We start from the raw sequence: 26,326 nt of genomic DNA, 5'->3' as shown, positions 1-26,326 counted from the left end.
TTTTAGAAAGTAAAAAGGATTCGTATAATAATGGATTAATTTCAGAATTAAGTATACTTTGAGTTTTTATATGCAACTCTAGTGGGTATCTCCCTAGCTCTGTTCTCACAGCTAAGATTTATTGATTTTCAAAATGCGACCAAAATTAAAAATTTGCTCGCAGCGGAAAAAATTCAACAGTTTGATTTTCATTGAAATAAAATAATTGTTATGATTTACACACCGTTACGTTTTCCAATATAAATATTCGAACTATTTTGTTTGTTGTTTCCTTTATAAATTTACATCATTTTTAAAAAGACCACGCGTCTTCGATATTTAGAAGACTATAAAAGCGATGTTCATTATCTTTCTTCTGCTGTAAGTTTAATTTAGTTATTTTGTGTCATAATTGCCATCTCGTATGTTTTAAATTTGAATAAAGAAGATTCAGGTTGTCTTATACGTCAATGATACACACACAAAAAAAACGATAACAAATAAAATAAGGTGCAACATTCATTCTCCATGAAAAGAATACATCACATGGATGTAATTTTTGTAAGAAAAATACCAATTTCGTGAGAAGTTGTGTGTTGGACTTGAAGAGCCAAGGCAAACTGACAAATATCTGAATGAACGAATCGATTTATGGTATATAAAAAAAAAACAAAGCCCACATGGTTAGCATTGAATAAATAGAAGGCCACTCTTAAATGATCACAACGTAGAAGTTTTTGTTCTCTTAATCAATAAGATATTTTCTGAAATAACGCGGGTCCCTATTAACTTAAAAGTTTTTTTTGTTTTTTTTTACCATGAATAAACTTTTTTTTTTTATTATTATTTATTGATATCAGCTCTGGACATTAATATTCTTAAAAGTGAAACTGTTGTAAGTGATGGTATAACAATTATTTAAAATAAATTCCTTAAATGATATGTGAAAAGAAAGTTTCATTTTATGTATCAAAATGTGTAACAAATGATTATTTAAATCCCCACTTGAAGGCCTCCGATAGACTGAGTGAGCATAAAATCATCGCCCACGACAAACAAGTTAAAGGTAAACTTTTCAGTACAATTACTAATAAACGTTTTACTGTCGACCACACTGTTATGAATTTCGTTCTAGTTAACTACTAATTAAGTTTGTTGGCTTTCAATTGTTTTCAACCGACTGGTTATTTGTTAATTTTTAAAGTGTAAAAAGAAGATGTAATATGATCGTCCATTAAAAACATGTTTACTTATCTAAACATTTGACATACACATACAAGCAAAAAAAGTCATAACTGTAAACTATAAGGAAAGACACCTTCTTCTGTAACTACACAGTACAGTATGCATGCGCAAGTTTAAGATAACATTCTTTGATAATGGTCAGATTAAACAAAAGACACTGTGTTTATTTTTTTAAACTCAGTTTAATGTAAACATTTAATACCAATATTGTCTGTATGAGGTTTCAATTGGTGTACTGGTCCAAAATAAGCAAATATGAATATTTTTCTGACGTCTTAAGATGTCTAGTCGGTGTAAGCATGATAGATTTATAACTAATTTTTAAAATTTGAATACTGTACGCTAGCATTTTGAATTTCTCTATGAAGATGATTTTCTCATTAGTAAACATATCCAATCGCCTTGATCTTATATGTAGATCGAATATTTATTTTACGAACATTTTATTTTTGTATTATACACTGTTATATATAATTAATCTTTATATAGACCCCTTTTTGATTTGAGTGTTGGTTATCCTTGTCATTTCTTTAATTTTTTTAAATTTTGATATTTCGGTACTTTAATATTCATAATTAAAAAAAAACGCTCCAAGCCCATCAAAATAATCTTAGTTCATAGTAGTAGGCTCCTTCACAATTCTTTGAAATGGCTTGGCACGTCCTTCAAACGTAACAAACATGTTGTCAATCAAGAAATCAAGCATCTTGATAATGTCAGTTTCAGAGATTTTTTTGTTCGAATCAGTGTGATCCTTTACAAAGTAAGATTTATTCTTCCCTAAGACAAGATACGTGTACCTATGTTGGCCATTCTTTTTTTATGAATACCAACAATTAAGCAATACCAATTCTTTCAATTTGTCTTTTATCAAACTATGATAATCGCTGCAGTTGAAATATTTGTTCATCGGAAGCCGGTGGCTTCTTTTAGCTTCTTTTTTTAGCACAAGTTTATGAACTCCTTTTGTTTTTTGTCCATCTCATGAGTTAAGCCTTTTTCAGCGGATTTTCATTGTACGTTCTTATATTGTACTGTTATACCACTGTCCCAGGTTAGGGGAGGGTTGGGATCCCGTTAACATATTTAACCCCGCCACATTATGTATGTATTTGCCTGTCCCAAGTCAGGAGGCTGTTATTCAGTGGTTGTCGTTTGTTTATGTGTTACATATTTGCTTTTCGTTCATTTTTTTTTTATATAAAAAAGGCCGTTAGTTTTCTCGTTTGAATTGTTTTACATTGTCATTTCGGGGCCTTTTATAGCTGACTATGCGGTATGGGCTTTGCTCATTGTTGAAGGATATACGGTGTCCTATAGTTGTTAATATCTGTGTCATGTTAGTCTCCTGTGGATAATTGTCTCATTGTCAATCCTATCAGATCTTCTTTTTTTTATATATCAATCTGAACTGTAGATGTTGTTAATATTCGTCTGACAAAAGTCAACCGATTTTTTAGACTATTATTTTATGTCACGCTCCCTTGGTATAAAGAATTGAATTGGGACAGAAATTAAACCATGTAACCGACCACCAACGGATACTCTAAGTCTTCACGTAAAGTGAGCTGGCTACTTTCTCTGAATGAGGTATCGGCTTTAACGTTCCCATGTTGGTCGCACGTGAGTTTGTATTTATAAATCCCCCGTAACCACAAGCACGACTTCTTTAACAAGGGTTTGACTATCGGTTGGAAGATTACCAAAAGGAATTCACTTATATATCAGAATCATGGGCTGCCCTAAAAAATTGCAACCTATTAGATATCTTCTGATCGCTAGACAGTAACCTCGTCAGTAGTTGCCATATGCCGGTCCAAAGACAGAAAGCTCGTCAGTTGTTGCCATATGCCGGTCCCAAGACAGAAAGCCCATCAGTACTTGTCATATGCCGGTCCCAAGACAGAAAGCTCGTCAATAGTTGCCATATACCGGTCCCAAGACAGAAAGCCCGTCAGTAGTTGCCATATACCGGTCCCAAGACAGAAAGCCCGTCAGTAGTTGCAATATGCCGGTCCCAAGACAGAAAGCCCGTCAGTAGTTGCCACATTCAGGCACAATGTCAGGAACATCGTCGTGAGCAATGTGTTTTTCAAAGTTAGATTTATAGACTGAGATTTTGTGAAATTAATGCATTTTTCTCTGTAAAACAAGACAGATTAAGAGCTTAGTACTATCAAGCATTGAAATTCCTTACAATGCATGCGTTTCGTTAGACCGATTGTTGCTCTCTGTAAATTTTGTTTAAATATTTTGTTGAATTGCTGTCTCATTCAAGTTAATCCAAACTGTTGTTCATACTAAGCTTAAGGTAGATTCATGGTTTACCGCTATTTTCGTTTGTACAATAGCAGTACAACGTCGCTCGTGGTAAAATATTTAGCTTATAGGGCCAGCCCATTTAAAACCAGTATGAATTGTATTAATTGTAAAATCTATCTTCTTAAATTTCATTTGAAAATTTTAACTTAGAGAGTGCGTTGTATGCTCGGCCATAAGAGAACATATTGCATGGTTTTTCAGGACGAGAAGAAATTAACAATAAATACAATAGGTTTGTTTTTTCATAGGGGTCGCTCGGATCGATGGAAGGGGAGACATTCGTACTGCTAGTGAACAATGAGTGTATGTAGAATTGGGACAGAAATTAAGCCATGTAACCGGCCACCAACGGACACTGTTGTCTTCACGTAAAGTGAGCTGGATACTTTCTCTAAATGAGGTATCGGCTTTAACCTTCACATTTTAGTCGCACGTGACTTTGTAATTATAAATCCCCCGTAACTACAAGCAGGTCCGACACCACAATTATTTCGTAGTGCATTTCTTTTAGAACATAAATGAAAATAAAAGAAATCCCACCTGCGCTTTCTCAAAGAAACTTTTACAGTGTGTTGTACTACTTTTGGGACAAATTATATCAAAATTATAGAAATCGTCATCGGCTCTAACTCAAAATATGGACAATTTTATGATTAGGGCGTCTTGAAATCTTTTGACAGCTTCCGAAGTGCTAATTTTAACCTTTTTCAGCTGGACCAAATCACTACTTTCCTTTACAATTCTGGACCCTACTTGCAATTTTAGGCATTAAACATGGAGAAATAAATTTGGAAGGGGTATAAAAATTAATGGCAAGTAACCCACTGTCAACACTAGGGACTATATTTGTGAACGAAAATCAAGGGACGACAATTGTGGTCTCTGACCAGCACGACTTCTTTAACAAGGGTTGAACTATCGGTTGGAGGATAACCAAAAGAAATCAGTTTTCAATTCCCCAATCACATATGTAACGGTATCATGGGCAGCCCTCACAAATAAAAAAAATGGCCATCATGAATTAATATATTGAATATCAGTTTACCACTACCGTAACTCGTAACTGGAAGGAGAAGAAAAACATAGGATGAATTGGTAGAAAATGGCCTAAAATAATAAAAAAAAAAGGAAAATTGTCTGTAAAAATATAAAGGGTAGGAAATAAAGGACCATAAAAAAAGCATACACTAAAATTGATTAAAAACTATCGTGTCTAGAAATGAAGAACCCTCATCTTTAGTTTATCATGTTCATGTTTAATATGATTTTATTTTGCATTTAATGAATATATATAAGGCTTTTTAAAATTATCTGATTAATAAAGTTACATAAAATTATGATACGATAATCATGATAATAAAAATGAAACCAGGGTTAATTAGTCATATGATAATTCGTTCTTTACTTGGTGTATTTTTACAAGATGAACGTTAAATTCTATTTATTTAAATAATTATCTCCCCTGGATTACGAATATTAAATCATGTGACCATTTACCTTCCACACATAAATAGGTATGGCATGTGTATCATTGTTTCTCTGTATACTACATGTCACAATTTTCACAGACATCCACACAAACATACACACTATTTATATAACTACATGTATATGTAATAGGATCCCCCCTATTCTATTTTGATCAACTTTTGTTTCGGTTCTTTTATGAGATATGTTAAAACACGTTGGATGCTTTACTTGTCGCTTCGATTTGTGTGTAGTTTTGTCTTTATGTTTCTGCGTAATGCGTTGTATGGACATAAAAATATCAGGGGTTCTTAAATACCATCCTTCCGTCCGCACGTCTACAATTCTTGCCAAACTTTTATAAAACTTATAACATAGGTTTACATCTGCAATGCATTGGACCATATAGTTCAAAAATCAGTTCTGATCATCTATTTATAAAAGAGATACGAACACATGGATGATGCCATTTAGAATTATTAATTGGAAAATTTCATCATCAGCGCTATCATTTGTATACTTTGTGCCAGATTTTTATAAAACGTATACCATAAGTTATATTAGTAATATAGTAAACGACTTTGAAAAACAATGCCAATCAATTATTGTTAATTGATGTGTTACGAAATTGTATATACCCGACGCTGAGGTTGACAATTTGACTTTAAATGCATCGGATCAACAGACAAAGGTGATTTACAGCTGATTTCCTAATGTTTGCAAAGTAAAACTTTGGTTGACTTGCTTGCTTTGATTGTATAATTGTTTATACAAGCTTTGTAAATAAGATTGACATCTTTAAACAATTTATAAAGGAATGACAGGCAGAGTTTAACCTCTATATATCATATTTGAATTTAATTTGGTGTTATCCTAATGATTGTACAATATACAAACAAAGCAAGCAAGCTAACCAAAGTTTTGTTCTACATGCATTAGGAAATTAGTTGTAAAGATTTTAATAACCTGTTTATCAATTAAATCTTAACATGTGTTTAAACTGCACAGTAATAATATCTGCGAATATTTACTTCCTATCACAAACATCCTTTTGAAAACTTTATCAAAGCTAATTTCCTGATGAATATTCTATAATAATAATTAAATAATTCCGTGCAGAATAAAAATGATACACCCCGTTTAACTTTTTTTTAAAGAAGGAAAGGGGGGGGCTAAATATTTTGTTATTTACCTTGGTACAGTGTATCCAATTTCATTATAAATGAAAAAACTTTGCCTTGTATCGTTTCTTTTGTTGACTAGTACATGTATATACTACATGTACTCTGTCTGATACCTACTCAGAAAAAGATTGGTTTCCTTTATATAATTATGATGTAAAATGTGACCGGGTCGACCTAACGACATCTCATATATATTCCTTCAAAGTTTCAAAATATTCCACTTTGTAATTTCTGAGGTACGAGTTATACCTCTTGGAAATATAAATCATAACGGAAATTGCATAATTACATTTGCTCTGAAGCATTCATTTCGTTAAGATATTTATAAAAAAACGTTTTTATAAGGACAATAACCGAATGTCTTTGTACCTTGGAAAGATAAACAAAAAAATGCAACACAGAGACATTGGAACTTTTGTTTTTAATCTAACGTTGTACCATACAAACTCTTGAAATAAGGTTCAGAAATATCTTATTTGTTCATTATAAAAAAAAAACTATATTTAAAAAACTTCCAAATTTAATAATCGAATGTGTTTCGAGAAAGACATCTTCTTAATTTAAAAAAAAACTATACTATTATTTATTGTAATTTTTAAGAAATATAGACTAAGTTTTCAAGTTAAACATACATATGTTTTAAAACTATAATTGCTCGTATACTAATTATATTTAAAGTACGACAAGTAAGCAGTGATAAAAACAGATGAGTGTGGCCACCGTGAATAACTTTTGCGCATGAGCACAAATACTTAAAACACTGATATTTGCTGCTATTTTGCTAAGCATGCGACACAAATAGAGTTATTGACTCAGAGTCAGAAGCGTTAGTAGGACAAGACGTCTTAGTAGTATAATATTTGTGTCACTTTCTGAACAAGAGCCTGTAAAAATTATATTGAATTTAAATGTAACTTGAACTAAATATTAATGTCAAAGAGCTATAGGTTGCACTTTGTAAATACAGCTGTTTCTCAAACCACGCCTTTTTTAGGAGATTTAGAATATTTATAGAAAATTAATTTGATTACATACTGGTTCCCAGTTATGCTCTCTGTGTTCCATCTCATAGAGACATACCTTAGGAATGTTACCACTAAATATACATGTGCATATTATTTACATTGAAATACGTGCTAACCCTTCATTTGAGATAGGGGTAGTTAAGAAAATTAGACTTAGTTTAAACTCTGAATAATTCAGGGCATATAAACGTTGAAAATATGCCGCACAGCCCTATATTTTGACATTTGAAAAAGATTGTGGTGCACATGAACTTTCAATTCAAGGATAAGTTTTTTTTCAAAACTTCATAGTAAAAGTGGTACAGTTTTAGCCGTAAAAGGAGTTCCTATGGGAAATTGCATTGTCAATATTTACAGAAATGCAACCTATATAGGATGAAAAAAGAGAACATTCAGAATTAAACCACATTAATTTGCTTTATCTTACAGATTTTAAAGAAATTAACTCAAATATGAAGTTTTATAAATATTTCATGAAGATTGATAGAATCCTGGGCCTTAGATATGATGACTCAGCATACATTCACATTTAACAGTATGCATAGTTCTGAATACAAAATCAATTCATAATATTTGCATATTTGTTAGTTAAATGGTTAAGAAGTGCTTATATTTACTCTTCGCGGTAATTGAAACTCATCGATCCTTCCTGAATATTATTTATGGGGTGTTTGTGTCCTGTCGATGACCCAAAAGTAAGCCGTTACACCTAAATCTGTTTTTTTGTCACCACGGCATAAAAAATACAAGCTAGAAATACAAAAATATCTCAACAAAACTGACAATAGTGGGCTCTATCCTAAATATGTACTACATATTTCAAATTTCTAGATCAAGCAGAATAATTTAGGAAATTTGAGGCCCCAGGGGCAAAAGAAATAGTCATTAAACAGATAATTTAACTTGTAAATGCTATGATTTTATGATTTTTAAGTTCTTGATATAGAAAAGAATAACTCTGCTTGGAAGTTGTGCAAAAATCAGATGTTAGCAGTCATCTCTATAACAATTTAAGTGAGTTTATATCTCAGACTGGAATCTGCATACATACAACTATTGCAAATATGGCTTTGTTTGAACACTTCTAGTATATTTATTAGGTAAATTGTTTCTAATATATGGTTACAGATGATACTGTTGTGACAAGAATTCTAAATTGTCCATTTGAGGTAGAAAATGTGAACTTTAATTGACAAATAGGTATACAGTAAGATGTGGACTGGAGACAGAGGCAGGATTGGATATCTATAATACTAAAATAACGAGGTCCAATTTGTCAGCCGTCATGGGGTAAAAACGACAAATCAAAGAATTAAATTTTATATATAGCCAATATAGGACAATGGTGTTGATTTAAAATTACACCACTCCAGACCCTTTTGTTTTCCCCATAATTAATATTGCCAATAATTAACAAGTTCCTCGTCGAATCTGATACCGATACATATTTAGTATATTCACATTATCTGTACGTTCTGCATATGACAGGCGCACCACCAAACGGCGTATTTCGGATTTTGCTATATACACAGGTCATAATGACAGGGTTGACACTATTAAATTCAATCATTGTCAAATTGTTCCCTATTGTAGTATTTTAACCAGTAAGACTTTCTAAGATGACAATACGAATACTAAAATACTGGACCTAAAATAAGGCGTTTTTCATTTGTATAAGAATTCAACTTTATTTATAACTAATATAGGACAATGCTGTTCATTAAAATATAGCTATTCCAGGACCTTTCTTTTTCCAAATGATTAATATGAGCAATAATTGATAAGTTTCCGGTTGACAGGTTCAAAGAGAAAGATTTTGAAAGCACAGAAAACTGTTTGTCTTATAATTGACATGACTTTACGCATAGCTATTTACTTTAATTCAGACACGGACCCGCGATATCACGGGTGTGTTCTAGTTTTATATAATTTTATATTAGTTCCGCATCTGACAGGCTCACCACAAACGGCGTAGTTCGAATTTTGCTATTTACACGGATCATAATGACAGGGTTGACACTACTCAATCATTTTCAAATTGTTCCCTATTGTAGTATTTTAATCAGTAAGACTTTCTACATTGTTCTTAGACGACAATATGAATACTAAACTTCTGGACCTAAAATAAGGCGTATAGGTACAGTTTTCAATTTGTTTAAGAATTCAATTTTATTTATAGTAAAAGTGGTACAGTTTTAGCCGTAAAAGGAGTTCCTATGGGGAATTGCATTTTCAATATTTACAGAAATGCAACCTTTAAGATAAATTAAATTATGACAGTAAAGTTGGCGATACATTTCTGAATATAATACAACATTCATTGCAGTGCATGCAATCTGTTGTAGAATTATGGCTACCAATTGGAGTATCTTTGGTGTACGTGACAATCTTCATATTACCAAACATTTGTAGTATGGTGTTCCGAATGTGACGAAGTACTTTGTAAAGAGTGTAAGACTCATCATGCTATTTCCAAAGCAACAAAAAGCCACGAAACCGTTTCTATCGCCGAATACAAAACGGTACCTACCGAAGTCCTGCAAATCGCCAAGATCTGCAAACTTCATAATGAGAAATACGAACTTTTCTGTACAAAACACGAGTGTCCATGCTGTAAGAAATGTCTGAAATCTCAAAACGATTGTAAAGGTTTAATCGACATTAATGAACTCATAAAAAACGTCAAAACTTCAAATGCCTTTTACGAATTGGAACAAACCATGAAGGACGTTGTCGAGAATATTGAACGACTCTGCACGAACAGGAATGAAAATTTGAAATCTATAGAAAACAAGAAAAGAGAAATTGGAGCAAAAATAAAACAAACCAGGATACAAGTAAATCACCACCTTGATAAACGTCAGGATGACATGACTAAAGAATTATTGATAGTTGAACAACACGAAAAATGCAAAATAGAAAAATTATTGACTACTCTGAAAAAGAAGGAAAAAGAGATCGTCGAAGAACAAGAAATTGTTGCCATTATTAAACAGCATGCGTCCGAACTTCAAACATTTTTAACAATGAAAGATATCGAAAAAAATATTACAGGCGAGGAAAAATTCATTCAATCGATTGCCACAAACGACTCCATTAATCAAGTCAGTATTTCATTCCAGATTAAGAAGTCTTTACATCAAATAACATCCAACGTAAAGAAATTTTAGGAAATTAATTGCAGTTCTGAACCATTTGATGTTTCCCTTCGAAAACGGAAGGACAGATTATGGTAGCTCTTCAAATACAGCTAAGGTAATAGGAGCCTCAAAAAACGAAAAACGAAAAAAAAAATGTCTGCAGAAATATAAAGAATAGGAAGTAGTCGGCCTAAAAACTAGAAAAAAAAGGAAAATGGATTGAAAACTAAAGAGAATAGAATTAAAGAACGTTAATTAATATGTAAAATGCACTTACGTGTTATCAATATAAAAGGCTTTAAAAAAAAAAAAACGAAAAAAAGTCTACAGAAATATAAAGAATAGGAAGTAGTGGGCCTAAAACCTAGAAAAAAAAGGAAAATGGATTAAAATTGTTGCAGATCCACACACTAAATCATGTGACCATCTACCTTCCTTTCCAAAGGAATGTTCTATTTTTAAGACTGATTTAGGTATGTCACTTGTATCATTGTTTCTTTGTATTAGACAGTCACAATGTATAGAGACATCCACACAAACATACTACAGCTCAATAATATAGAATTACTAGTTTAATTTCCATAATATTTTTTTATTTTGTTTTGATCAACTTTCGATTCAGTTCTTTTATTGAATATGTTCGAACACGTTGATTGTCTTACTTTATTTACCTATTTTAACATTTTTTTATGTTTCTTCGAGTTTCAAATTGTATGGAGGTCTGTCTTTTTTTGTTTTTGTTTTTAGTAATTTTTTCTTTATGAATTTTTGTTATAACACAAGAACAATATATATCGATCGTTGAATGTATTTACCGTGTACATGTTTACTAAGTACAAGTATGTAATTTAGAATGTGAGACATTCCAGTATTTCAGTGTTATACATGTTATATAAGAAATATGTTTCTTTAATATATTTTAAATTTCAATACTGGTTTGCCCAAAAAAAGCTTTTTTAAATTCTTTTGATAAATAAAGTTTCATAAAATCGTGATGCGAATATAAAAGGAAACCAGGTGCATTGGTGTATATTTACACGAGGAATCATTTATCTAGTACATTCTATTAATAATTAAAATTATCTCCCCTAGTTTACAAACATTTAATCATGCGACCATTTATCTTTCTTTTCCAAAGAAATATTCTATTTATACATGTAAGACGTATATAGAAATACCTCATTGTGTCTTTGTTTTATACAGTCACAATTTACACAGACTCCACACAAATACACAATTCAACTGAAAAGTCTACAATTACTTTAATTACTATAATGTTTCTTATTTTATTTTGATCAATTTTAGATTCAATTCTTTTATTGAATACGTTCGAACACATTGAATGATTTACTATATTTACATGTACCAATGTGGCCTATATTTTAACCTTTTTTATGTTCATGTTTACTAAGTACACACAGTGGATCAGTACAATATGTTTTAATTGTCAAAAACTATATACATGCATTATAAATTGATTTTTGATTGCCGATTTTCTCCGGTGGCAAATATTTCGTGCATGTCCAAAAAAAATTAACAATAAATACAGGTATATAATTAATAAGGGGAGACATTTCAATATTCTAATGTGTTTATGTATGCAATACGTTTTTTTTTTCTAAATTTCAATACAGTTTTTTAAAAAAAAATTTAAAAAAAAACTCTAAGTTTCACATCTGCCACAATAACCCATGATTATTACGTCAAAATTGAGGTATGGTGATTTAGACTTTCACCAACTGTTTAATATTTTGATATTGTCATCTATATTTCTCCCTCCAGGATGTGAAAGCCATGTTCAGGTGAAAAATGTGCGGTATGTATAAATATACAGCCAAGTTCGACAGAAATAGGGACATTAAGAAAATTAAATACATGTAGCCTCTGGGTGCGGGAATTTCTCGCTACATTGAAGACCTGTTGGTGACCCTCTGCTGTTGTTTTTTATTTGGTCGGGTTGTTGTCTCTTTGACACATTCCCAATTTCCATTCTCAATTTTAGCATCAGTTGTGGGGGTCTGTAGACAATCTATTTCGAGGCTACATAGCCGTAGCGTATCCTCTTTTTCAAAAACATTCAATTATGGGCTGGTAATCCCTATCCATCATATTATAGGTCCTACAATTTCCTGTTTTGATTCAATTCAATTGCGCTCGACTTGAACACGCTTACAAAACTAATATTTTTTATTTGCATGTTTTGGTGGGAAGTCAATGTCAGTTAAATGACCACTTTTGGATAACGATTTGAATAGTATGATAAAGTTTTAATTTAAGAGCATACAATCTATTTTAGGATTATGGCCACCAATTGGAATGTGTGTGGTGTTTGTGAAAATCTTCAGATTACCAAACCTTCTGTAGTATGGTGTTCCGAATGTGACGAAGGACTATGTGGAGAGTGTAAGAATCATCACGCAGTTTCCAAGGGAACAAAAAGCCATGAAACCGTTTCTATCGCCGAATACAAAAACTTACCCACCGAAGTCCTGCAAATCTCTCAGACCTGCAAACTTCATAATGAGAAATACGAGCTGTTCTGTACAAAACACGATTGTCCATGCTGTAAAAAATGTGTGAAATCTCACAACGATTGTAAAGGCTTAACTGACATTAATAAACTTATAAAAAACGTCAAAACTTCAAACGCATTAAATGAAATCGAACAAACCGTGCAGGAAGTCGTCGGGAATATTAAACGACTAAACACGAACAGGAATGAAAATTTAAAATCTATAGAAAACAAGAAAAGAGAAATTGAAGCAGAAATAAAACAAACCAGGATACAAGTAAATCACCACCTTGATAAACTTCAGGATGACTTAATTAAAGAATTACTGAGAGTTGAACAACACGAAAAAAGCAAAATAGAAAACTTGCTGACTACTCTGAACAAAAAGGAAAAAGAGATGACTGAAGTACAAGAAAACTTTGCCACTATTAAACAACATGCGTCCGAACTTCAAACATTTTTAACCATGAAAGATATCGAAAAACATATTGTAGGTGACGAAAAGTATATTCAATCGATTGCTACGAGTGACTCCACACATCAAGTCAATATTTCATGTCAGATTAATAAGTCTTTACAGCAAATAACAGCCAACGTGCAGAAGTTTGGAGAAATTAATGTCAATTCTGATCCATGTGATTTTTCCGTTCAGAAAAGGAAGGACAGACAAGCCCAGATTATGGTAGCTCTTCCAACCAAAAATATCGATAACCTGACCCTGACATTACAGAAACGTATCAATACAATGTTGTCAGGTATCTTTGTCTGTTCACTGCTTCCTGATTGTAGGATGGTATTCTCCTCTGACGATAAAATAAGAGTATTTAAGTCTGGCGGATCAAAATATTTCGAAATAAAGGACATTGGTAAAACGTTTGATGTGGTATTTATTGGTGATGATTCTATTGCTGTTACATCCGGCGAGTCAAACAAGATTAATATAATCGACTTAAAGACGCGCAAACTGAAGAAATCGATAAAAGTTGATTCATACACTGGTGGAGTAACATACAAAAATGGACATTTAATATATTGTGCCAGAGAAAGGGGAATACAGATGATCAGTTTAAATAACGGAACCATTACCAATGTGAGCAGTACCAAACTCCCAGATGTTGCGTACGTAACAACATTTGGTGACAAACTGATCTACACAAATTGGAACAATCACAGTGTAACCTGCTGTGACTACCATGGTAACATACTGTGGACGTTCTGTGATGAAAGTGCTCTGCGATTTCCAGCAGGTATATCTGTAGACAATGATGGTAACATGTATGTAGTGGGGTATTTAACTCACAACGTTGTCGTTATCTCTCCTGATGGACAGCGCTGCAAACAAATTCTCACACGTGGAGATGGACTTAACGGCCCATGGACTCTGCATTATGACATATCGACCAATGAATTGTTAGTTGCTAATGACTCCGATGGAGCATTTTTGTATGATGTTAAATGATTAGAAATGAGGACTGCTTTTTCCAGAATTCAAATTTATTTTTTGTTGATCTCAATTACTAACATCATTTAAAAGGAATAATACTAATTTTGTGTGATCCAATTTAGATTTGTTTAAAGTTATTTTTTAGTGTTACTAACTGGCTGTTTCTGTTTTGGCCCCATCATAGATTCGAGTTTATCTTATTGAACCCGAATCCTGAAGACAGCTTATCGAGAATCTAGAGACAAATATTAGAGAAAATATTAACTACTTAGGATTCATTATAATTTATAGGTACACGTTTAGGTGAACTACGTTGGTATAAATAAACTACGAAATAACATTTTCAATAAGGTTTATATTTGTAAGGATTAAACTAAAATTTGAAGAGACAAGAACCCAACGTCAACACGATACACTATAAATACACTACCAGACATTCAACATGAATAAAACAAAATGATGGGTCTGTGTGAGTTAGACAACAATCCGTGGCATGATTTTCAATCAGACGATATGGTATGATTGTCACGAAGGAGACTTGGCTTGATTTTTAATAATGCGATGTGGTATGATTTTCCATAATGAGATGTGGTATGATTGGCAAAAAAGAGATGTTGTAATTGTGAATATAAATAAATAGAAAGATGTGATTTGATTGTAAATAAGAAGATATGACAGGATTGATAGTGAGTATGTGTGGCTAGATTGATAATAATAGTTATAAATAGACTCATCATAGATACCAGGACTAAATTTAGTATAAACGCCGGACGCGCGTTTCGTCTACAAAAGACTCATCAGTGACGCTCGAATCCAAAAAAAATAAAAAGGCCTAAAGACTGTAAACCAAAGACAACAAATAATGAAAAGAATCAATATGAATATAAGACGTTGTATGATTGCCTTTAAAAAGATACATTCTATGGGTATAATTGACAGTTAGGAGAGGCAGTAACGATTGTCAAAAAGCTGTTGTGGCTTTAATGTTATTAAGGAGATGTTGTCTATTAATCATTAAAGAGATGTAGACCTGGCTTGCAGTTTTATAAGGAGATGTGGCTTGATTGTCAATCAGGAGATGTGGTTAAATTGTCAATAATGATATGTGGCTTGAAGCTCAATGAGGAGATGTAGCGCAAAGGTCGATAGGGAGATGTGGCTTGTTATTTGATAAGGAAATGTGGCTTGAAAGTGAATAAGGATATGTTGATTCATTATCATTGAGGAGTTATGGCTTGATTTTCAATAATGAATTATGGCTTGTAGGTCAATACGGAGACGTGGTTTTATTATCATTTTAGAGATGTGGCTTGACTGTCAATAACGAGATGTGGCTTGATTGGCAATAAGGACATTTGACTTGTTTGTCAATAAAGACATGTGGTATGATTGTCAATAAAGCAACGTGCTAATATTTTCAAGACATACATGTGATTAGGAAAATGTGGTATGATTGTAAATAAGAAGACGTGGTTTAAGTGTAAATAAATAGACTTGGTTTGAATGTAAATATTATTTGGTTTAAAAAAGAGACGAAAGATACAAAATGGACATTCATAAATAGAAAATAAACTTACAATGGCATAGATAGCCAAAAAAAAAAGAAAGAAAAAGACCAACAGACGTAAATTCAAACCGAATGGCCTACATTTCTCATAACCCGATTCTCTGAACAATGACTTGACATAAAGTTATCTCCATCCAACAAGCTTGAAATAAAATATACTTAGTTTAATGAAAACATAAATGAGTTTTCAAAAACAGCTTCTTATTGAATTTGACATTCAATTTAATTTTACGACTTAAGCCTCGGTCACACCTTTCCGGATAGCTCGAACGGACGCCTAACGGATAACTTTTTTTCAATCCGTTCATATCCGTTGCATGTTTGTTAAGCGTACTTTTTATCCGTCGACGTCCGTTCTGTCCGGTGGAAAATTTTGAGCATGTTCAAAACTTTGAACGGACGTACGCATCCAACGGATAAAATGTCCGTTGAACGTCCGTTAGGCGTCCGTTTTGTACGGTACTCGTCCGTTTCGTTTCCGTTTTGTATCCGTTACGTGTCCGTTATACATCCGTTGGAGGTTTGGAAGATAAATTCACTAACGGACTTCTACCGGACGTCTAACGGATAAAACGGATGTTGTACGAATGAGAAACGGACTTCTACCGGACGTATAACGAAAAAAATGGATGATGAACGGATCTGAAACGGATAAATGCCAATTGAAAATTTCGCGTCAGAAATGCCAATTATTGGTATGTCAGATTTCTTAAGGTTCATGAATTCTTATTATTCATAATCGACCTTAGAGTACGGGCGATTCTTCACAATCACGCAGCTCTTATTCAGTTCAGACACTGACCTTTTGCTGTATTTTGAAGAATTTACAAAAACCAGTTGCACCTAAACATTTGTATTTATGCGATGTATATGTATTATTATTGTCGCCTTTATTTTTTCCGTATATATTGTTCATCCGTTTTATCCGGTACGCTTCCGTTAGGTGTCCGTTTTATGCGGTACTCGTCCGTTGGATGTACGTTCGACATCCGTTCTGTCCGGTACGTTTCCGTTTCTCGTATGTTGCATATCCGGTGAGTGTCCGTTACACGTCCGTTTTATTATGTTAGTGCATCAACGGACTCCCAACGTATAACAATTTTGTCAACGGACAACTTTTATTTTCATCCGTTAGGCGTCCGTTCGTGCTATTCGGTAAGGTGTGACCGAGGCTTTAGATACATTTACCAACGGACTTCTAACGGATAAAACGGATGTTGAACAAATGTGAAACGGACTTCTATCGGACGTATAACGGATAAAACGGATGATGAACGGATCTGAAACGGATAAATGCCAATAAAACATTTCGCGTCAGAAATGCCAATTAGATTTTTAAGGTTCATGAATTCTTATTATTCATAATCGATCTTAAAGTAAGGGCACGTCTTCACAGTCAAGCAGCTCTCATTCAGGCCAGATACTGCCCTTTAGTGACATTTTGAAGAACAAACCATAACCAGTTACACAGAAACATTTTGAATATTTATGCGATTTACATGTATTATTATTGTCGCCTTTAATTTTTCCGTATCTCTTGTTCATCCCTTTTATCCGGAACGCTTCCGTTAGGTGTCCGTTGTATGCGGTACACGTCCGTTGGATGTACGTTCGACATCCGTTCTGTCCGTTACGTTTTCGTTTCTCGTACGTTGCATATCCGGTGTGTGTCTGTTATGCATTCGTTACGCGTCCGTTTTATTCTACAGTACATCAACGGACTCCCAACGGATGACAATTTTGTCGAAAGACAATTTTTAGTTCGTTTGTGCTATCCGGTATGGTGTGACCGAGGCTTTAAGGTGTGACCGAGACTACATTAATTAATAAAACCTTTTTGAGATAAATAGTATTAGACCGTTAGTATAATGATTCGTACAAATAGTTATCAAAGGTACCAGTATTATACAATGTAATTTAATACGACAGACGCGGGAAAGTTTCGTCTACGATTCATAATTAGTGACGCTCAGATCAAAATTACAAAGCCAAACTAGTAAAAAGTTGAAGAGCATTGAGGACCTAAAATTCCAAACAATTGTGCCAAATACGGTCAAGAAAGGTAATTTATTCCTGGGATAAGACAGTCTTTAGGTTTTCGAAAAATTCAAAGTTTTCAAAACGATTTTATACTTTCAAAATGATTTTTGTAATTTCATTTATTTCCAAGTGACATTTTATTCTCATTAAATTAATGTTGATCGGACATCGTTTTGATATCACCACAGTATTTTTGATTTATTAGAAGTAAGTGTAATACAAATTGTTCAATTAAACAAAATATTCACTAGTACTAAAAAGGAATTTCGGGGTGGGAAAAATGACTAAAGATATTCAGCATTATTCGGATTCATGCAAAATTACATGTGAAACAATTTTTTCTTTGTAAACCGTTCAAAACAAATCAAAAGATCGGTGTTATTTATTGTATATTCTCTCCTAAAAAAATACGTGTAGTAACACTTGTAACAATTTTCGAAACATCAGATTCAGAACTTGAATAACACTTCCCTGCGTTTACTTTTCCCATAAACTAAGGAAGATATTGTTGACGCTTACCATCTAAGTAAGACTAAATTGTGACTAATTATTTTTTTTGGTGATATTTTTCAAATAGATTTTGTTTAACTTACTTATTTATCTAACTTAAAAGTTACAAAACGGCACTACATAACAAATATAAGCTTGACAGACACATTTATGACAAGACAAATGGAATACAATCAGCTTCCTTCTGAACACAAAGGACAAGCTGAAATTGAAAAAAAAAATTAACACGACAAAAAAAGAAAGAAAAGGAAGTGATATCATGCTTGTCATGTGAATTATCGAAGTGCATCGTTTTATCAATTTTGATTTACACCCTCCAAATGTTCTAATTAATTAATTAGTTCATGTACAATTGATTCTTCTGTTAATTATAACGTTCATAATTCTTTTTTTTTTTTAATCATAATGGATTTAGCATCATAGATGATCGGTGAATATCTCTGGACCCACCTTACGACATTAGTTAAGTCTTGAATGATCTTTTCACTTTTAACTTTAAATGCATGATCTAAAGTCAAAGGTCATAACTCCTTCAGGTACAGCTAATATTGAATATTAATGTCCTGCTTGGTCTTCACCTGTATTGTTCTTATACATCCTGGGATTTATTGTTAATGGTTTTATGCGTTTCTAATTTAGAGAAGAGCTTTGGAAGCGTTATATTTGTACACTTACAGTTAATTTGAAATTCATTTTTATAGCACCGGATATATTCATCTGCTATATTTCCCGCAGGATTCATCAAGCTAGTAGTCATTATCCCGGTACTGATTTTTTTACATTATACACTTTTTTAACTGTCTGTTAAAAAATCAAACAATTCATATGTTCCCTAATGATTTATTGCTCGTCGCGTGTTTCTATTCTTACATATTATTTAAAATTTTTTTTTTAAATTTATTTAATTGTTTTTCTTTTGGTTTGAGGGTTACTCGTGAAGGTAATCTCGTCAGACGTTATAAATGTATAAAGCGTAATTTCAATATTTTACGATGAAGTTGCTAGCGTCTTTTTTTTTTTTTTTTTTGTTCTATGGACAAGATAACTTAACACTTAAAAATAATAAACTCCACTACAAACCTGAACAGCTTTACCACAACCGTTATGAGGGTTAATAGTTTAAAAACGTGTATGTTAACCCTACCTGTCAACCAAAAGGGATAACATTGCCTAACATGAAACATAGGGTAAACATGTATTACTAATTTTATCTATAATTTTTAAAGAAATAGATGACATCTGACAGGGGTAGATAAATTCCGAATGTTTAAATCAGTGAGGTCATATATTCAGATAAGAGTAAGTAAGCTTAAAGGGTCAATGAACACCAAAGCTCCTTCCATCTTTAAAAACCCTCATGTCATACAGGAGTTGTCTTGCCTCCATGACAAATATGTTGTCGTTCCAGCTGACAAAGCCTCAAACAATATTCTTTATGTTTGCAAAAAACACTACATTGACTGCCTGATTAAGGAACTGGGGATAAATAATACACTTGGAAATCCTACATATACAATAAGTACGCTTACAACGGAGGAGATCCTGGAAAACAACAAATCGGTTCTAATCTCCTTTGGTGTTAATCCAAAGGATGAAGACCAGGATCTTCCATCCTTATATTGGATTCCTAAGGTTCACAAGAATCTTTATAAGGAAAGGTATATTGCAGGTTCTTCCAAGTGTTCCACTAAACCCCTTTCTAAAGTTCTAACTGCCATACTCACTGCAGTCAAAGAAGGACTTCAGAAATATTCCGAAACGGCTTATTCAAGAAGTGGTGTTAATCAGATGTGGATACTGAAAAATTTAAAATAGTTATTGGTGAATTTACAATCTCAATCATTAAAACATTGTACCAACATTAAAACCTCTTTATACCACTATTCCACATACTAAACTTAAAGCGCGACTGAAAGAACTCGTCAGCTTATGTTTCTTTAACAAAAAGGGCACTAGACGTTTTAAATATCTAGTTTTGGGCTGGAATTCAGCTTACTTTGTGAACAATCATACAGAGTCAAGGAAAAAATATACCGACGAGGATATCACTGCCATGCTGGACTTTTAAATTGACAACATATTTGTTGAATTTGGAGGTTTGGTCTGCCAACAGACTATTGGAATTCCAATGGGTACCAATTGCGCTCCTCTACTTGCAGATTTGTTTTTATATTCCTATGAAGCAGAATTTATCCAAGGGCTTGTACAGAAAGAGAAAAGAATCTAGCCCAGTCTTTTAATTTCACCTTTCGGTATATTGATGATGTACTGTCTCTTAATAATAATAGATTCAGTGATTACTTACATTTAATATATCCAAGTGAACTTGAAATTTAAGATACTACCGACACAGATAAATCTGATTCATATTTACACCTTTTTCTCGAAATGACTACTGATGGTAGGTTGAATACCAACATTTATGACAAATGCGATGATTTTAATTTTCCTATTATAGTCAACTTTCCATTTCTGTGTAGCAACATCCCAGCGGCACCAGCATATGGAGTATTTGTGTCTCAATTGATACGTTTCTCTTGAGCTAGCTCACGTACGTTGATTTTGTTGAACGAGGAATACTGCTTTCTCAAAAGTTGCTAAGACAGGGCTATGAATCAATCAAATTAGGGTCATCACTCAAGAACTTTTACGGTCACAATCATCAGGTGATTTGCCATTATGACAAAAGTGTATCAGAAATCATATCTGATATTCTTCCTCAGTCATAATAACCTTCCATTATTACCGAACTGAACAAAGAAATAACACGACGGGTGCCGTATACGGTGCAGGAAATGCTTACACTTCCGGAGAACCAGATTTCACTCCCGGTTTTAAGTGGAGTTCGTGTTGTTTCTTAATTATTATTTATAACTGTTGATGTAAATGTCCTGTGGTTTTGTGAGTCTTTAATTGTTAACTCCTTGGTTTTGATTGTTATTGTCTACTTGGTGTCCGTTCATGTCAAAACTGTCAGATGATTTCTTGAAAGATTTATTTTCCACGGATGATTACTTGATCGATTATTATTGTCAGATGTGCCTATTATATTAAAAACTATAATGATAAACTTTTTGAAGGCCGTACGGTGACCTATAGTTGTTAATGTCTGTGTCATTTTGGTCTTTTGTGGATAGTGGTCTCATTAGCAATCATACCACATCTTCTTTTTTATATTTATAAGGACAAATAATTAGACAGATAAGATCTACACACAAATTTCACATGGCAGAAATCATCAGAAGACTCCGTATTTGAGTCATTGCCCTTTTAAGACGAATTTTACCATTTCCCCTTTAAATATTAATATCTTACAAAAAAACCTTCACTTCTGAAACTACACACCAAATAAAACCAAACTTAGCCACAATCTTCATCATGGTATAACATTTCTAAATTGTGTACGGTGACCACGCCTTCCAGCCAACATAACCGGAATTACAAAATATTATTTTTAATAAATTTTGTATTCATGTTATGTCGATTATCTGTTGTAGTTAAGTAGAGTTTTCAATATGATAAATAATGGGCAAGATTAGATCTACAAATATTCTGAAATGACTGAAATTGTCATGATAGAGTTCTTCCCCTTTCGGGATGATTTTTACTAAACCAAGTTGACCTCGTTGAAGATATGAAGATAAAGGGTAACGACACAGGTTCTTTGGAGTCTTAAGTTACAACTTTGAACTGTTCAGCTGATCAAAACCATTGCAAATATGTACCGTTGATAATATGCATTTCATGATGCCGGATATGACGAAAAATGAATATGGTTTCTGTCTATGGAGAAATAACATCAAAAATGTGGCGCACACAGAATAATCTGCATATTTCGAATATGCAGAAAAATCTTAAAGTCATTCCGTATAATTTAATTCCTTATTCCATTTTTTCCCGAGGTAAATCATGAAAAAATGTTGATGACTCAATGACAAAATTATGAGTTGATTAACAAAACAACGTCAGCCAATCAGAAGACGCGTTACATCAAGAATTAAATTAGTATACTTTAAAAATAAGAAGTTGGGTACATGTATGAATAATAGTAATTAAGCCAACCATTAATTTCGTTAAAAAGAAGACCATAACATAGCATTCTTGATTCAACGCACTAAGCGAGGACGTTACAAGTCATTCAAATAAGTTGTCTTCAGAATATTTAGATGAACCAATATCGAACGCATTCGGTGATAAACGTTTAGCTACAAATATACTAAAAATCGTACATGCAATAACAATGCTACGTCATCTTTGGCTGTATGTTTTAACGTAAGACGCGTAAATTTGTAATACGAAAACTATTATGTGTTTACTTTAATTTTCTTTTGATAAAGCGTTATCATATTCATGAATAGTCATGGGTTATCTTTTCGGATTTTCCAACAAGATAAATTTAAGTTTGAATTCTGAATATTTATGTTATGTGTGAACTGGTTCGGCTGTCAATGATCATCAAGTAACTTTGTTTAACATGTTTATGCAAGCATATTTCTATTATTTACTTTTCCTGTCGTGTGTACGTGTTGTAGACGGGAATTGTGATCGCGATACTGGTCCGAGTGGAGTAACTGAATGTTTTCTAGATTCTTCGTATTATAAAGAGTATCAGTGGGGAACATGTATTACAAATGTATATATGCAAGAAAAGTTGGGAGGAAAATATCATTGTAGAGATTGCACAAGAACATATTGTTATTATCAATGCATGTTAGAACTTCATGACGTGGAGTCCGGACCAGTTTATGATGATTGCAAATGTGAAAATGGCCAGGAATATGCAGAGTCTAATTTAACCTTACCCTCGCGATGTTACAGTCCTTCAGGAGCAGACTGTTCTTGGTATCGAGACTGTTTAGAGACAAAGTTTAAATGCAGCGGAACAGAAGACGACTATGCAATGGCGTTTGCTACAAAATTTTGTAATTTGTATTCACAAAGTTATCAAGATTTTTCACAGGACGGACAACAGTGGATAGATGCCGTCAGAAAATGTCTGCAAGTTTCCTTAGTGCAAACTCTTCGTCCTTACTTACCTTTCACATGTGAGGATGTGAAGCGAATAGCGTTTGATTCTCACACGCCATGTTATGTTAAACCAGTTCCAGAGTCTCCTTCAATTTCCGTTTGCAATTTAGATGCATCAGATTACTTCTCTGTATTTTGGACAATCCAATCCAGCTTAAAAACCTCGACCGATTCGTCACTTCGAACAATCAGAAGCATGTTCGAAACTTTAAAACAATGCACTGTGTCTTTCCTTCCAAGTTTTAGTTTTGATGGACCCGTTCGCTTAGTTAAACTGAAGTTGAAATATTTATCTATTTTTGGTAGGCGCCGACGATCAAATTCGGATGATAAAATGAAAATTTTAAATGATTTTGTAGATTCCATGGCGTACACACTTCACTGGCAGGAAAACAAGGTTCTTTGGTTTTCTGACCCTGAAATTAACTCAAACATTTCTGCTTCAAGCGAAACGTATATCGATATCTTTCTAACTGACCGAAATGTTTATGATCTAGACGCAAAAAACACAACTGTACCATCCAATCTTAACACTACTATAAACGAGTTAAAGAAAATGACACAAACGGGCGATCTCAATGATAACATAGGCGGTTTTTCTTTCAAGATTCTATCATCACAAGGATGCTTAGATGCAAGCTGTGACACATTGTTATTCAATGTAACTGCAAATGATAACGGTATGTTATTGTAGCAACATGTAATGTTATAGTATATTCCCCATTCAGTATTATAATAAGCACATATAGCATGATTGACAAAACAACAAATAACACCTAATGCACAAAGGTAAAACACTTACAGAAAATCAAATAGCCTTCAACAATGAACAAACCCATGTTGTATAGTATGCTATAAAAGAATCAGGTACGACACAAAATGACACAATTTATTCATACTATAACAATAATAGAAGACACCAGCCAAAGAAAACTGCTGTATTACAGATCGCATGAAATAAATAATTACGTCATGGCAATTAACAACGTCAGGGCAATACACAAAACCTCGGGGGTGGGGGAGGCACTTCAAACGTTTTTGCTGGGGGTGGGCATCTGAGACATCAAGTATCCCACCCTTTTCATATATTTTGTTTATCAAAAATATATACCTTGTCATATATCAATTGACAAAAATCAGACCTATAGATATATTTGGATATTTTTCATCTTTTAGAACATTAGTATATAAAAAAAAATTGGAGGTCCCGCTCATTATCACGTTCTTGTTTATAAGCAACGCAGTCGCAATAATCACACTTTGCTTTACAATAAATTCGTCACATCTTAAACACTTTTCTTTATTTGCCTTTTATATCTTTAATTATGAAGAAATTTCAATTTCAAAAGACAAAAAATATGTTTTGTCAGATAAATGTAGTAATACTCCAGAGAGTATCACTTTTACTGAGTTTAACATTAATTAAAAACTGATAAAAAGTTACATCAGCTGTCCCCTCTTGAAGGACACTGACACTTTCATACAATAATACAATACAATAATAATTTATCAAATTATCAATTTCTTTAAATAATTGTTATCGTGTTTCATGTATACAAACCTTTGAATGTTAATTAGGTGCAAATGTCAAAATGATCGGATTTATTGCATCTATAACTATTATCAGTGGAAATACCACATTGAATAAATAGAGTTTAATTGGTTTGACAAATAGCTGATGCATTTACGACTGTGGTTTAACCGCATCAAAAATAAATACGGACATTTGATTAGTTTCAGATAGTTATGATATAATCTAGCAAGTGAAAATATCAACCTATTGATATACTTAATCTGGATTTCTCACCCTTTTCATATATCATGAAGCATGAAATAGTGACCTATTCCAGCGGCTCATCCCTACTACTCATTACATAGGAAATGAGCACAAAACACAACAACGAAGTTTTGCAATTAAAATGTGACACCTTGTTTCATTTCATGTTATATTTGAATGAGTCGCACGTAAAAATATAAGGAGTTGTTGAAATGATTATTTTATCTTATCTCTCAATAGCCCGCAACAGGTTGGGTGATAATAAATGATTTGTTACATATATTAAAAATGCGAGGTATTATCTTTTACCCTTGACTTCATTTAAAGAGACACAGGGAAACTCGAGTAGACGACAACGTGTACTTCACAAAAGAGATAACCGATTTATTTGATAACGAGAACAGACGAATAAACAAATTGTAATAAATGTTGACTTTTGTCGTAAATATGTTGATAACTGAGAGAGAAATTAAACTCGTGGATTTTAACATATCCATGTTTTCTTTTACTACTGAATGAATTTACGAGAATAAACAGTAAAGAAATGTGTGTGTATAGATTTATAAATACTAACGACTGAAAAACTCGTCACTTCTAATCATTCTTGCTGATTTTTTCAACCATGATATCTCGATATAATTGTTAGCAGCAAATACCATTTTTAAATCTGAAAAAAAAACCGCAGCATTCTTATTTTGAACAAATTCGAAAAAAGGTTAGCATTTGATCAATTTTATAAAGCTCATCTCAAACCGAAATTTCAAAATAATTCAAACAGCTCTGTTTGAACGATTAAATTGTTCACATTGTGTGTGGTATGGGACAAATAAAAAAAAAAACGTAACCTAGATTTATTTTCGCGTTTGATGACAAAATTCAGAGCCTGTCATTCGGCGGTATGTCTGTATTATACGTTTTTTTGTTTGGTTTTTAGTCGTGTTTGAAATTTTTTACAATTTGACCCGAATTATCATTGATATTTTCCAATTTTTCAGATGTGCTTATTATCAAATTTTGAAATACATAAAACTACGAAACACTTACGATTATTCACCCCCAGTAATAGATTGCCGTAGGCCTTTTTTT

General features: G+C 32.9%; 2 long non-coding RNA genes across 2 annotated transcripts in view; both read left to right on the top strand.

Moving 5' to 3' along the window:
* The window catches only part of LOC143047462 (uncharacterized), a 233,588-nt gene that overhangs the window by 6,904 nt on the left and 200,358 nt on the right, over positions 1-26,326 (top strand). The gene's annotated exons all lie outside the window — the stretch shown is intronic.
* LOC143047458 (uncharacterized) lies at positions 10,771-14,468 on the top strand. Its single transcript, XR_012969559.1, has 2 exons — positions 10,771-10,835; positions 12,659-14,468. It is a non-coding gene; the product is annotated as an uncharacterized LOC143047458 (long non-coding RNA).

The sequence above is a fragment of the Mytilus galloprovincialis genome, chromosome 10 (assembly GCF_965363235.1).
Source record: "Mytilus galloprovincialis chromosome 10, xbMytGall1.hap1.1, whole genome shotgun sequence".
Classification (NCBI taxonomy): domain Eukaryota; kingdom Metazoa; phylum Mollusca; class Bivalvia; order Mytilida; family Mytilidae; genus Mytilus; species Mytilus galloprovincialis.
Note: the sequence above shows the minus strand (reverse complement) of the source record. Positions and strands in the feature narration are given on the sequence as shown.